The sequence below is a fragment of the Prionailurus bengalensis genome, chromosome C1 (assembly GCF_016509475.1).
Source record: "Prionailurus bengalensis isolate Pbe53 chromosome C1, Fcat_Pben_1.1_paternal_pri, whole genome shotgun sequence".
Classification (NCBI taxonomy): Eukaryota; Metazoa; Chordata; class Mammalia; order Carnivora; family Felidae; genus Prionailurus; species Prionailurus bengalensis.
This window is the reverse complement of record NC_057345.1, coordinates 199,070,136-199,083,117: the sequence shown is the minus strand read 5'-3', so window position 1 is coordinate 199,083,117 and position 12,982 is coordinate 199,070,136.

Here is a 12,982-nt window from a genome sequence, read left to right as displayed (position 1 = left end):
TTTTTCATGCCGTCTAATAAGCAAATGAGTTTTCTTTCTCCCTTCTTTTCCTTAACTGGTTTGGAAATTTATTTATTCTATTTCTAAATGTTTAATGACTATCCTTATTATATAATGCATTTACTTGAGTAACAAAATGTAAAGGCAATCATTATACAGAAGGGACCCAAATAAATAACTTGTTTTACTTCTAACAATAGGTTATAATAATCTTTTTTGAAAAAAAAATTCATTCCAATATGTACTGATAACAGAACAAACTCCAATTATGCAGTTTAGTAAAAGAATGAAAGGAACTGTTGTGTACTAATGTGTTACTATTTTTGCATACACAGACAAATATACAATTGAATGAATGTACAAAATATCTCTGAGAATACACCTAAGAAACAGGTAACAGTGATTGCCTCAGGGTGAGTGAAGCTAGGAAATAGGCACTTGTGTAATAAATAGGGAAAGAAAATGATTTTCACCAAATACCTTTGTACACTAGAATTTTGTACAAATATACAAATTTTGTGTGTGTATATATATATATATATACACATATATAGAGAGAGAAGTATCTCTATAATATGTAATATATATTATTTTTATATATTTTATACATATTATATGAAATATAATAATATATATTATTTTCAAAAAAGCAATAATGATTTAAAATATGTTAACCAGTACCTCTTCTCCCAAACAATTCAAGAAACTCAGAATTTTTTTAAATTGTTTTAAGGTTTATTTGTTTTGGGGGAAGATGGCAACGTAGGAGGATGCTGGGCTCACCCCATCCTGCTGATCACTTAGATTCCACCCACACCTGCCTAAATAACCCAGAAAATCACCAGAAGACTAGCAGAATGGATTCTCCAGAGCCAAGCGTAGACGAGAGGCCCATGGAAGAGGGTAGGAAGGGCGGAGAGGCGGTGCGTGCTACACGGACTGGCAGGAGGGAGCCGGGGCGGAGGGGCAGCCTGCCAGCAAGCAGACCCCCAAGTCTGGCTTGCCAAAGTGGAGGGGCCGGACGGAGTGTGCTCTGACAGCAAGCAGGACTTAACATCTGGAAGTTTGTAAGTTAACACATCTGCTCGGAGAATGGGAGGGCTGGAGGACAAAGGGAGGGAGAGTTGTTGAGCCACGGACAACAGAGCACAGCTTGGCGGGGAACAAAGGCACTCGCCAGCACCATCTCCCTCACCCATCCCCCAGCCAAAATCCCAAAGGGAACCGGTTCCTGCCAGGGAACTTGCTTGCACTGTGCAAACGCCCAACGCTGTGCTTCTGTGGACCCACACCTCCAGTGGGTCTGACTCCCTCCCGGTGCCAAAGGGCCCCTCCCGAAGTGGATCTCCAAAGGAAAAGCGAGCTGAATCTGCCCCTCCTGCCCCTGTGCACCTTGCCGATCCACCGCAGCTAATACGCCAGATCCCCAGCACCACAAGCCTGGCAGTGTGCAAGTAGCCCAGACAGGCCACGCCAACCCACAGTGAATCCCACCCCTAGGAGAGGGAAAGAGAAGGCACACACCAGTCTGACTGCAGCCCCGCCCACCAACGCAAGTTATTCAAGACAGCACAGGGGAAGTACCCTGCAGTTCCGCACCACTCCAGGGACTATCCAAAATGACCAAACGGAAGAATTCCCCTCAAAAAAACGTCCAGGAAATAACGACAGCTAACAAACTGATCAAGAACGATTTAAACAATATAAAAGAAAATGAATTTAGAATAATAGTCATAAAATTAATCACTGGTCTTGAAAACAGTAAAAAGGACAGCAGAGAATCTATTGCTACAGAGATCAAGGGACTAAGGAACAGCCAGGAGGTGCTAAAAAATGCTATTAATAAGCTGCAAAATAAAATGGAGACGACCACGGCTCGGACTGAAGAGGCAGAGGAGAGAATAGGTGAACTAGAAGATAAAATTATGGAAAAAAAAGAAGCTGAGAAAAAGAGAGATAAAAAAAATCCAGGAGTATGAGGGGAAAATTAGAGAACTAAGTGATGCACTAAAGAGAAATAATCTACTCATAACTGGTATTCCAGAGGAGGAAGAGAGAGGGAAAGGTGCTGAAGGTATACTTGAACAAATAATAGCTGAGAACTTCCTGGATCTGGGGAAGGAAAAAGGCATTGAAATCCAAGAGGCACAGAGAACTCCCTTCAGATGTAACTTGAATCAATCTTCTGCATCACATATCATAGTGAAACTGGGAAAATACAAAGATAAAGAGAAAATTCTGAAAGCAGCTAGGGACAAATGTGCTCTAACATATAAAGGGAGACCTATAAGACTCGTGACTGATCTCTCTTTTGAAACTTGGCAGGCCAGAAAGGAATGGCAGGAAATCTTCAATGTGATGAACAGAAAAAATATGCAGCCGAAAATCCTCTATCCAGCAAATCTGTCATTAGAATAGAAGGAGAGATAAAGGTGTTCCCAAACAAACAAAAACTGAAGGAATTCATCACCATTAAACCAGCCCTACAAGAGATCCTAAGGGAGATCCTGTGAGACAAAGTGCCAGACACATCACTACAAGCATGAAACCTACGGACATCACAATGACTCTAAACCCATATCTTTCAATAATAACACTGAATGTAAATGGACTAAATGCGCCAACTGAAAGACATAGGGTATCAGAATGGATAAAAAAAAAAACAAGACCCATCTATTTGCTGTCTACAAGAGACTCATTTTAGACCTGAGGACACTTTCAGATTGAAAGTGAGGGGATGGAGAACTATTTATCATGCTACTGGAAGTCAAAAGAGAGCTGGAGTAGCCATACTTATATCAGACAAACTAGATTTTAAATTAAAGGCTGTAACAAGAGATAAAGAAGGGCATTATATAATAATTACAGGGTCTATCCCTCAAAAAGAACTAACAATTATAAATGTCTATGTGCCGAATACCGGAGCCCCCAAATATATAAAACAATTACTCATAAACATAAGCAACCTTATTGATAAGAATGTGGTAATTGCAGGGGACTTTAACACTCCACTTACAGAAATGGATAGATCATCTAGACACACGGTCAATAAAGAAACAAGGGCCCTGAATGATACATTGGATCAGATGGACTTGACAGATATATTTAGAACTCTGCATCCCAAAGCAACAGAATATACTTTCTTCTTGAGTGCACATGGAACATTCTCCAAGATAGATCACATACTGGGTCACAAAACAGCCCTTCATAAGTATACAAGAATTGATATCATACCATGCATACTTTCGGACCACAATTCTATGAAGCTTGAAATCAACCACAGGAAAAAGGCTGGAAAACCTCCAAAAACATGGAGGTTAAAGAACACCCTACTAAAGAATGAATGGGTCAACCAGGCAATTAGAGAATAAATTAAAAAATATATGGAAACAAACAAAAATGAAAATACAACAATCCAAACGCTTTGGGATGCAGCAAAGGCAGTCCTGAGAGGAAAATACATTGCAATCCAGGCCTATCTCCAGAAACAAGAAAAATCCCAAATACAAAATCTAGCAGCACACCTAAAGGAAATAGAAGCAGAAGAAGAAGAGAAATAATAAAGATCAGAGCAGAAATAAATAACATACAATCAAAAAAAAAACTGTAGAGCAGATCAATGAAACCAAGAGTTGGTTTTTTGAAAAAATAAACAAAATTGATAAACCTCTAGCCAGGCTTCTCAAAAAGAAAAGGGAGATGACCCAAATAGATAAAATCATGAATGAAAATGGAATTATTACAACCAATCCCTCAGAGATATAAGCAATTATCAAGGCTCGAACTCACAAGCCTTGAGATATGACCTGAGCTGAAGTTGGATGATCAACCGACTGAGCCACCCAGGCACCCCAAAACAGGGAACATTTTAAATCCAATCTTCCTTGCTTTTACATCCTTATTAGTAGCTTATGTATCAGTTAGGTACGTATTGGCTACTTAACCAATAACCACAATTATTTATTGTTTTCAACAGTAAAAAATCATTTTCACTCAAATGTCTGGATCAGGTGGGTATGATTAAGCTGGGCTGGGCTTGGCTAGACTAAACTTTGGGTCCAAGCTATGCATTACCCAGATATTCCTCAGATGTCTCTCATCTTCCTCAAACATGGAGGTATGCTCCGCAGCACACTCTTCACATTGCAAAGAGCGGGAAAGCAAGAGCAAGAACAACAAAGATGCACATTTCAAGACTTTTCTTGTATTACATATGTTAGCATTCCATTGACCAAGGCAAGTTACAGGTTGAAGCCCAACATCAATGAGGTGCAGAAATATATTCTTCCCAGGCAGGTGAAATGTAGAGCGAGGGAGTATTTGCTGAACAACAATCCAATCTAACACATCAAATTATTTTAGTTCTTCTTTGCATTGAGATGTCCCGCAAATTAGTCTTTTCATAACATTTAGTATTTAATTTGATTTGCCTATATCTTCCCCTATTTCTTGGCTCCAGATGACTACTTGAATTTTTTTCCTTTTTACTCAGTTCAACTTCTCTCTTATTCCATAGTTCTTTCAGCAAATGTTCTTGAGTAGTAAACTTTCATTGTCTTTGTTTAGAGATGTGTTTTGAATGATAATTTAGTAACTATAGAGCAGAAATGCCTGGAACTTGGGTTCAACAATTAAGTATTGAGTATTTTACAGCATTAAAATATAACTTGGATTCAACAGCCATGCCAAATATTTTGTATGCAACTTAAAATGTGATTGGAAATGAATGGACCTTAAAACATGGAATGAGCACATCTAGGTGTGCTTAGGCAAATAAGAGGACTTAGAGCTGTCAAATCTCCCTGAACCTCCCTCGGCAGCAGAAGCAGTCTCTATTGTCTGTGAAGACAACCATTTCTTTGCTTGAGGATCCTGTCATAACCTCATTAGCAGTCTATTCTCAACACCTCCAATAGCCTTCATTGCCTCTAGACCTATAACCACAGTCAAATCCAAGCATGCCTTGGGAAAAAGTACAAAATCTGACCACACCTAGTGAACTGTGAGATCTTGCTAATTCGTATTGACTAATTTCTGAGGAATATGAATTCTAACAATGTTTAGTCAAGTGGGATGGATTAACATTGGCTCAGACCAAAGTTATCAACATGATGTACTTGTCAGAAATTCCGAGTGATGTATAAGCTCTGATAGCTGAATCTAAAAGTCAGCTTGTTTGCTTAAATGAAACCTGGACTCAGTGATGGATTATGGCAGAGGGTAAGATGCCAAAATTTCCCTTGCATAATGTAGAGAAAATAATCCAGAAACATGGGAATGTCAGCATGTATACATCTTATGTATCTGGCACATCCACCTTGCTATCAGGTCCATCAGAAGGACCCAGAGTGCACTTTCTTCTTTAAGACATTGAGCAATGCATGAGAAGAGGCCACTAACATCTTTGAATAGCAGCACTCTCATGAACTGTAAAATCTGGCCTACGTAGGCCAGGGAAGATAGTGAGAAACGCACTTTCTGATTTCAAAGGGTATGATGGGATCTTGAAGTGCCAAAGCTAAGTAGGTAAGATTACCTGACAGACAGCAGAGATACAGATTAGCTATATCTCTTATTTGCAATATGTATTCTATTTGGAGAGTTTTCTTAAAGAAGACAGTGTTCTCCATGACCCCCCCCCCATACACATTCATACACACACATAGATGTGCACAAAAAAATCTGACTCTAGTTCTTAAGATGACATTCTTGCCACTATTATGAATGTGAAAAACACTTTGAGTGAAATATCAGGACAATTTAGTGACTTGTAATAGTATCTTAAGTAGAATCCCTTTATGTTGCCCCAGAATTGGCTACTAAGACCCAAAGTTCAGAAAAAGAAGCCTCAAGTAACTTCACCCCTCTCCTACTATAATCTCAGCTGCAATCTGTCCTATTGTCTATATAAAGAGAAAATACGGGAAGAGAGAGTGCTGTGGCTTTTATTTACCTTCCCACACCCACCTCCACCCCATAGGCAGCAGAAGACAATGTGATGGGAGGGAGGGGTGCTTCCCTTCCCAAAGACCAATAAGAGAAGAACCCCAAGAAAATCACTCATAAACAATTGGAAGTACCTGCCAGATTTGGAGAGTGGTATCCCATCCAGTTCAGCTGATGCATTTGTTGTTTTGTTGAAACTATCAGAGCCAAGAAAAATATAATTGGAAAACGACCACCAGACAAAGACAGGAAGGTAATGTGGCAGCCAGCAATTCTACCATTTATCATTGCAGGGCTGCCTAAATTTCCTAGGGTCCAAGAAACACAGATGTAAGGTTTGCTCCATCTTGCTAATATGTAAGAAGAGAAAGCTTACTGAGAAAGGGGAAGATCAGCATAGAGTAGCCATGGAGAATAATCACAGGGGCTTAAAGTTTCTGGAAAAGGAAAATCTGACCAATATTGGTACAGGGAACTCCAGGAAATGGAATCTTCTCCAAATGTCATTAAGAATAGCAAAGTTTTGACTACTCATAGAAAGCAGTAATTTAAAAATATACCATAAAACCTTTTTTGTGCTTGGGTACTATGGAGTTCAAAAGATTCAACAAATAGTTTACAGATCCATAGATTTATAAAGGAAAAGGATGAGCCTGAAAAAGGATGATCCAAAGAAGAAATAACAAAGAGTCTGAGGTTTCAACTTTGGGTGACTTGGAAAATGATGATTTTCCTGAGCAAGGAAAGGGAAAAAAGAGGATAAGTTGGAGGATGCTGGAATAACTTATGGGTTGGACATTTGAGTTCCACAGAGTGCTGGGAATTCCAAATGGAAATATCCAGGAGGTAACTGGAAGTGCATGAAGGAAGGTAAAAAGGAGGCCAAGGAGTGCAGATATGGTGGTGATTCGGAAAGGGATTATCACCAAATATATGAAAAGGAATACATTTTCCATAGTAGGTGTTTATTAATGGCATACATACATCTCTCTAAATCATAATGCAGGGTTCCTTTTGTCTACTACAGGTCACAAACAGAAAATTTAAATATTTAAATATTGCATAATGTAATGATGGAAAAATCAAAACACAGAGTGGACTGCACCTTTTAACTATTCTTATTACTTCATTGATGCAACCCTAAGCTCTCATATTTGATGATAGCTGTTATATTTATAATAAAATCCCTTCTATTTTTTTTTATGAAAAGGACATTTTTTTTTCAAGAAAGCCAAACTTTGTTGAAAGATCCTGTCACTTAATAACTCCAGCTTTGCTATTTAAACAGCCTGGATTTGTCCTTAATGACCAGACAAGTGTCTGTCACTGTAAAATGAGGCAAGTCAAACTTTTAACTTTTGCAAAGTTACAGTTAACTTTCTGAGAACCATTCTTCACAGGAATGAGGGAGCAAAAGGATCAGGGACTAATTTCCTAGATATATAATCTTTCTCAACCAAACATATATGCTTTATTTATTTTTTCTATAAATTTGTCTATTATCACTTGAGCTTCATTCATAAAAACTAAACAATTAGACTGTTCGTTTGAAACAGGAGAGATGTGTGAATCTGGATGTTCATGGTGTTTAATAAAGCATACCCTAATATGAATAAAGAAAAAGAAAACTTCTATTCTGAAAGCAAGGGTGTTTTCCCCCCCGTGGCACTTTATGACACTTGGCAGCTCATTATCACACTTCACAGAGTCTCGTGTCAGCATGTCAGATTTCTCTAAATTTTGACAGAATTAAAGTAGTGCCGTTTGATATAATTGATATTGTACAGTTAATCAGGCAGTGGCTCCATAACAGAGTAACATTCTCAAAAGGCTTAATTACTGAACTGTGAAGATTTACTGCCATCTGGAAGTTCCTTCCAAAGTTCTGTTCCTGAATTTTATGTAGGGTTCACAAAAATAACTTGGTCCATTTAGAAATCATGCCCTCGATTTGAAGATTAAAATTGTTATTTTTAGAATCTCATTTGGCCTAGAGATCATAGAAACCTTATGAAAAATAAGGGAGCAATGGCAAACGAGAATGAAGGAAATAAAAGTGGAAACTCTGGAAATTATTTTCTTTATGTCATGTTTAAAAGTACAGGCTCTGGAGCCAGATGGCTAGATTTCAAACTCCAGTCCCACCACTTACTACTAAGCATGTGACCTTGGGCAAGGTATTTGAACTCTTTTGTGCCTCAGGTTATTAGTCTGTAAAATGAGGATAGTAAATAACACTTACATTATAGGGTTAGAGTAAGGACGAGATGTAATGATGTTTGAAACGTGCTTGGAATTATTCCTGTTGTGTTGTAAGAGCAGCATAAGTGCTTGCTGTTATTGTTATTATTAAGATTTTAAAATTACTTTGTCCTCAGGATTGTTCTCATCCTAAGACGCAAATACACCATTTGAAAGATTCTTCTGGCTAGTAAGCTTCCCATGTGTAAAAAGGTATAAGTTAAACATGAAGTAGCACCATCACTTCTCAGGAATCCGATAGCCAGGATCCCTGCTTTTGAGTAAAAGGTTGAACTAGATTTTCTCAATTTCATCCTGGCCTAAAAATCTGTGATTCTGTAATACCAATTACAACAAGTGCTATAGACTGAACTGTGCCCCACCGAAATGTATATTGAAGCTATAACCCCCAGTGTGATAGTATTTGGAGATGAGGCCTTTGAGAGGCAATTAGGTTTAGATGAGGTCATGAGGATGGGGCCCTCATAAGGAGATTAGTGCTGTTATAGAAGACACCAGAGAGCTTGCTTTCTCTGTCTCTTCACCATTTGAGGACACAATGAGAAGGAAGCCACCTGCAAGCCAGGAAGAGAGTCCTTGCTAAGGGACTAATTGAATGGCACCTTGGTCTTGGACTTCTGTGAGAAATAAATTCCTACTGTTTAAGGAGACTGATACAACTGATAAGGTAACTGATAAGAAATTTCAGAAAAGGAGGCTTTTGTCCAGAAAGAACATTAATTCATCATTCTTTATCTTGCTGATACAGAAGAAGATGCTATGAAGGAGAATAAGAACAAGAATGAAAAGGAGCAGAAGATAGAGAAGGAGGAGAATTATTGTTGTTGTGGGAATACTCTATTAGTAGGAAGTTGGAAATAATTTCTGGAGAGAAAGTGAGGTCTCCTGTAGCCTGTGTAGAAGCCCAAAAGGATATAGCAAGATAAATAGGAAAAAATAAATGATAAAGAAGTACATTAGTCATTCCCAAGAATGAGAAAATTATTGATTTAGACAAAACAGAATTGATTTTATAAAACCAGGTCATACATTGCTGATATAACCAGATTTTTCAACTTTATATTTATTGTGAATATTTTTATATCTCCATATATCTTTCTATTATTGTGATTTTTGTTAGGGATACATAGTGTTTCACTGAATGGACCTAACACAGTTTATTGAATAAATCCTGAATAGATAGGAATTTATCAATTGCTTTCCTTTGTTTAATGATATGATAAACATTCTTATGACTCTAGTATTGGACACCTCTTAAGTACTTCTTCAGATTCTTTAATTCTTACCTGGTTTTATCAGGTGACAACTATACAGTAAAATATCTGACCAGTTTCACATGGATGCAAACAGAGAACATCATTTCTCAGGTACCTGTGATCAGCCTCTCATCTCTCAATTTTCCATTGAGTCCAAGGCATGGGATTCCAAGAAACCTCCTGATGCCCATACCTCATGGGATGAAATTCTGATCAATAGGAGTGAACCTGGTGGATGTATGCTTATCGCCTTTCTAGCCCAGGATAGGAAGACCTGATAAGAATTTTATAAGGTTTCTCAGTCCTACAGGAGTTAGCTACCAACTGTCCATAGCGATTTTCCTCTTTATCTTCTTTGCTTCCCTTGTGCAAACTTCGCCAAATAAAGCATGTATACTAAGCGTTTGTTTTAGGTTATGCTCTCTGGGGAAAACAAATCAAGAAAGATGATATTAGAAATGAACTTGGAATCATATCATCACAGTAAGATTTTGGAGCTGGATTCCTCAATAGTCAGATACTAATGAGGACTCCCCTCTTCCCTGCCACACACACTCACAGATGACTTCACAATTACTGAGGCTTTCTCCTTTTGTAGATTGAGATGAGGTGTAGGTAGAAGGTGAGACATCTCAATGGTATGGAGGCAATTATAGCTACAGTTATAAGGATTGTGGTATAAGTCATCTTTTGTTCAATGTATTAGAAATCTTAAAAAAAATAAAAGAAAATGAAGTCTCATAATAGCCAATTATCAACTCTAACAAACTGAAAGTCAGAGATTCACTACGGAAGCTCTGAAGGAGAATCTCATCTCCTCCAGCTACTGTGCCCACTTAGCTGAAAATCAGGCTTAGGATACAAGTTTAAGAGTGGCAAAGTGTAAATGAAATTATGAGGCAGCATGTGGACAGAACTTCTATATTAGAATTGGGGCCCTGATAGGGAAAGTGTTGGAGTTGAGAACTGAAATGAGAACATTTGGAGTCTCACATTCTCAACCTGATATTTTGCAGAGGCAGCACCTTTGTCAGAAAAGAGGATTCTTCCATTGTGTGGAGAACCTGCAATGACCTCATCTGAGTCTTGTGCCTTGCAAGATGATGCAAGACCTGCCACTGAAATGCTTTACTGTCTCCAAGTCAGTAACCAGGGTCAAATCACGGAGTGACTACCATGTATACTTCCTGCTCTTAGGAGAAATTGTAGGACCTGGATAATATGTATTAGCAGGATTCAGGATAACATGTAGGAATGGCTCTTCAGCATGAATAATGAAGGTTTTAGAATAAAAATATAGCTTGCAGAACATTTTTTGACATAGGAGTAGTATCCATAACCCATAATTCAGGATTCAATGTCTTGTCAGGAATATCTGGAACTGGTCCTAATACTCTCATGGTATGGTTTCTTGCAACTTGCACTAAAGCTAGATGTGAGAACTTGCTTGCAAGGCTATTAAGAAAGTGGCTAAAAATTTCATGGAGATGGGAAGGCAAAATGGATTTATTATGTGAATCCAGAGAATGCATGTGGTAGATTACTTTTCCCCCAAATGGCCACATCATTATGTCCTACCCCACATATTATTCTAGGAACCTGCCACTCTTCCATCAAGAGGTGGTAGTTTGAATCTAGGCAGCTTTGTGACCATTTCAGTGAATAGAATGCAGTAAAATGACATTACAAGATTTCTGAGATTATGTTCCTAGTTGTTGTACTATAAATGACATCACTAATTGGACCTGTTGAGGAGCTGGTTCCCCAGAAAGACCCATGGCTGTCAAAGGTTGAACAATACAACCCACAAAACTTCAGGAGCCTGTCACATCTATAAAGTTTGTAGGGGCCCACTGATTTGGGAGCACGTTACAGTATCCTCTTTAAGTAAAGACATAAGCATGTGAACCAGACACCCTATGTGAACCACTCTGTTTCACCAATACCTCTATATCATTTCAAACCTGTGACTTCAAGGGGGTAGAGGGTCTTCTCTAAACACAAACAGTTACAAAAATGAAAGCAATTGGACTGCTTCACAGATGGGTCAGCACGGTATTGTGATGGACTGACACTGTGGGTACCTGGGTGGCTCAGTCAGTTAGGCGTTGACTCTTCATTTTGGCTCAGGTCATGATCCCAGGGTCACAGGGTCAAGCCCGCATCTTGCTTGGGACTCTCTCTTCCCTGGCACACGTTCTCGTTCTCTCTGTCTCTAAAATAATTTTTTAAAATGCGCTGACACTGCATTGTACCATCACTCAGGATGACTTAAGTGACACTAGTGAAGGGAAATTCTCCCAAAGGGAAGGTGGTGAACAGTGCATTTACTTCAATTCAAATAGAAAAAAAAAAAGGATATATAGAAAGCCCTAGGCAGTGGCAATGGCTAGGTTGGTTTTTCAGTGATCTAAAAACAAGTTCAGAAAACTAATGAGAAGTGGGGCAGCTGGGCGACTCAGTTGGTTAAGCTTCCAACTTTGGCTTCAGTCATGATCTCACAGTTTATGAGTTTAGGTCCCCCGTTGGACTCTGTGCTGACAGCTCAGAGCCTGGGACCTGCTTCAGATTCTGGGTCTCCCTCTCTCTCTGCCCCTCCCCTGCTTGTGCTCTCTCTTTCTCTCTCACTTTCAAAAATAAATAAACATTAAAAAAAAAGAAAGTTAATAAGATGTAAATCTGTTAAAAAGGTATATGCACTGGACACAAAGAATGAAGATTTGTATTCAACATCAGTGCCCACTAGAGCACATCCACCACAAAGAATACTCTGTGGATGTCAACTTCATTCTCTCCTTCACTGTACTAGCTCTAGGAGAGCAGTGGCTATCATGGCAGTGTTAGAGACTAGACTTCGCCTCTCTGTCAATACTGTGCTGCTGAATGACCAACCTGTGGGCAGCAGAGATCAACACATGATCTAGCATCATTCCTTGAGGAGATAAGCCAGCCAGCTTATGGCGGGTTGATTACATTGGATCCATTTCCACTCTGAGGGCCAAGAGCTGGCTGTGGAAGAGGGAAATCTTGAACTGGTGATGAAGAATGGAAGTGATACATAGCAATTACATCTGTGGACTAGCAGCGTTAGTGGAAGTTGTGAAGTGTTTTGTTTTGGTTTTATTTACTTTGCTTGCTTGTTCTTCACTCATATTAAGTCTGTCTACAAACTGTGACTGTCATCGCCTTGAAAAAGGTTGTGGCAAATTTTTTTTTTTTTTTTAATTTTTTTTTTCAACGTTTATTTATTTTTGGGACAGAGAGAGACAGAGCATGAACGGGGGAGGGGCAGAGAGAGAGGGAGACACAGAATTGGAAACAGGCTCCAGGCTCTGAGCCATCAGCCCAGAGCCCGATGCGGGGCTCGAACTCACGGACCGCAAGATCGTGACCTGGCTGAAGTCGGACGCTTAACCGACTGCGCCACTCAGGCGCCCCAAGGTTGTGGCAAATTTGACTTGTACATTTTGTCTTTCAGAGAAGAAGTGAAGACAACTTATTCTCACAAAAAAAGAAGA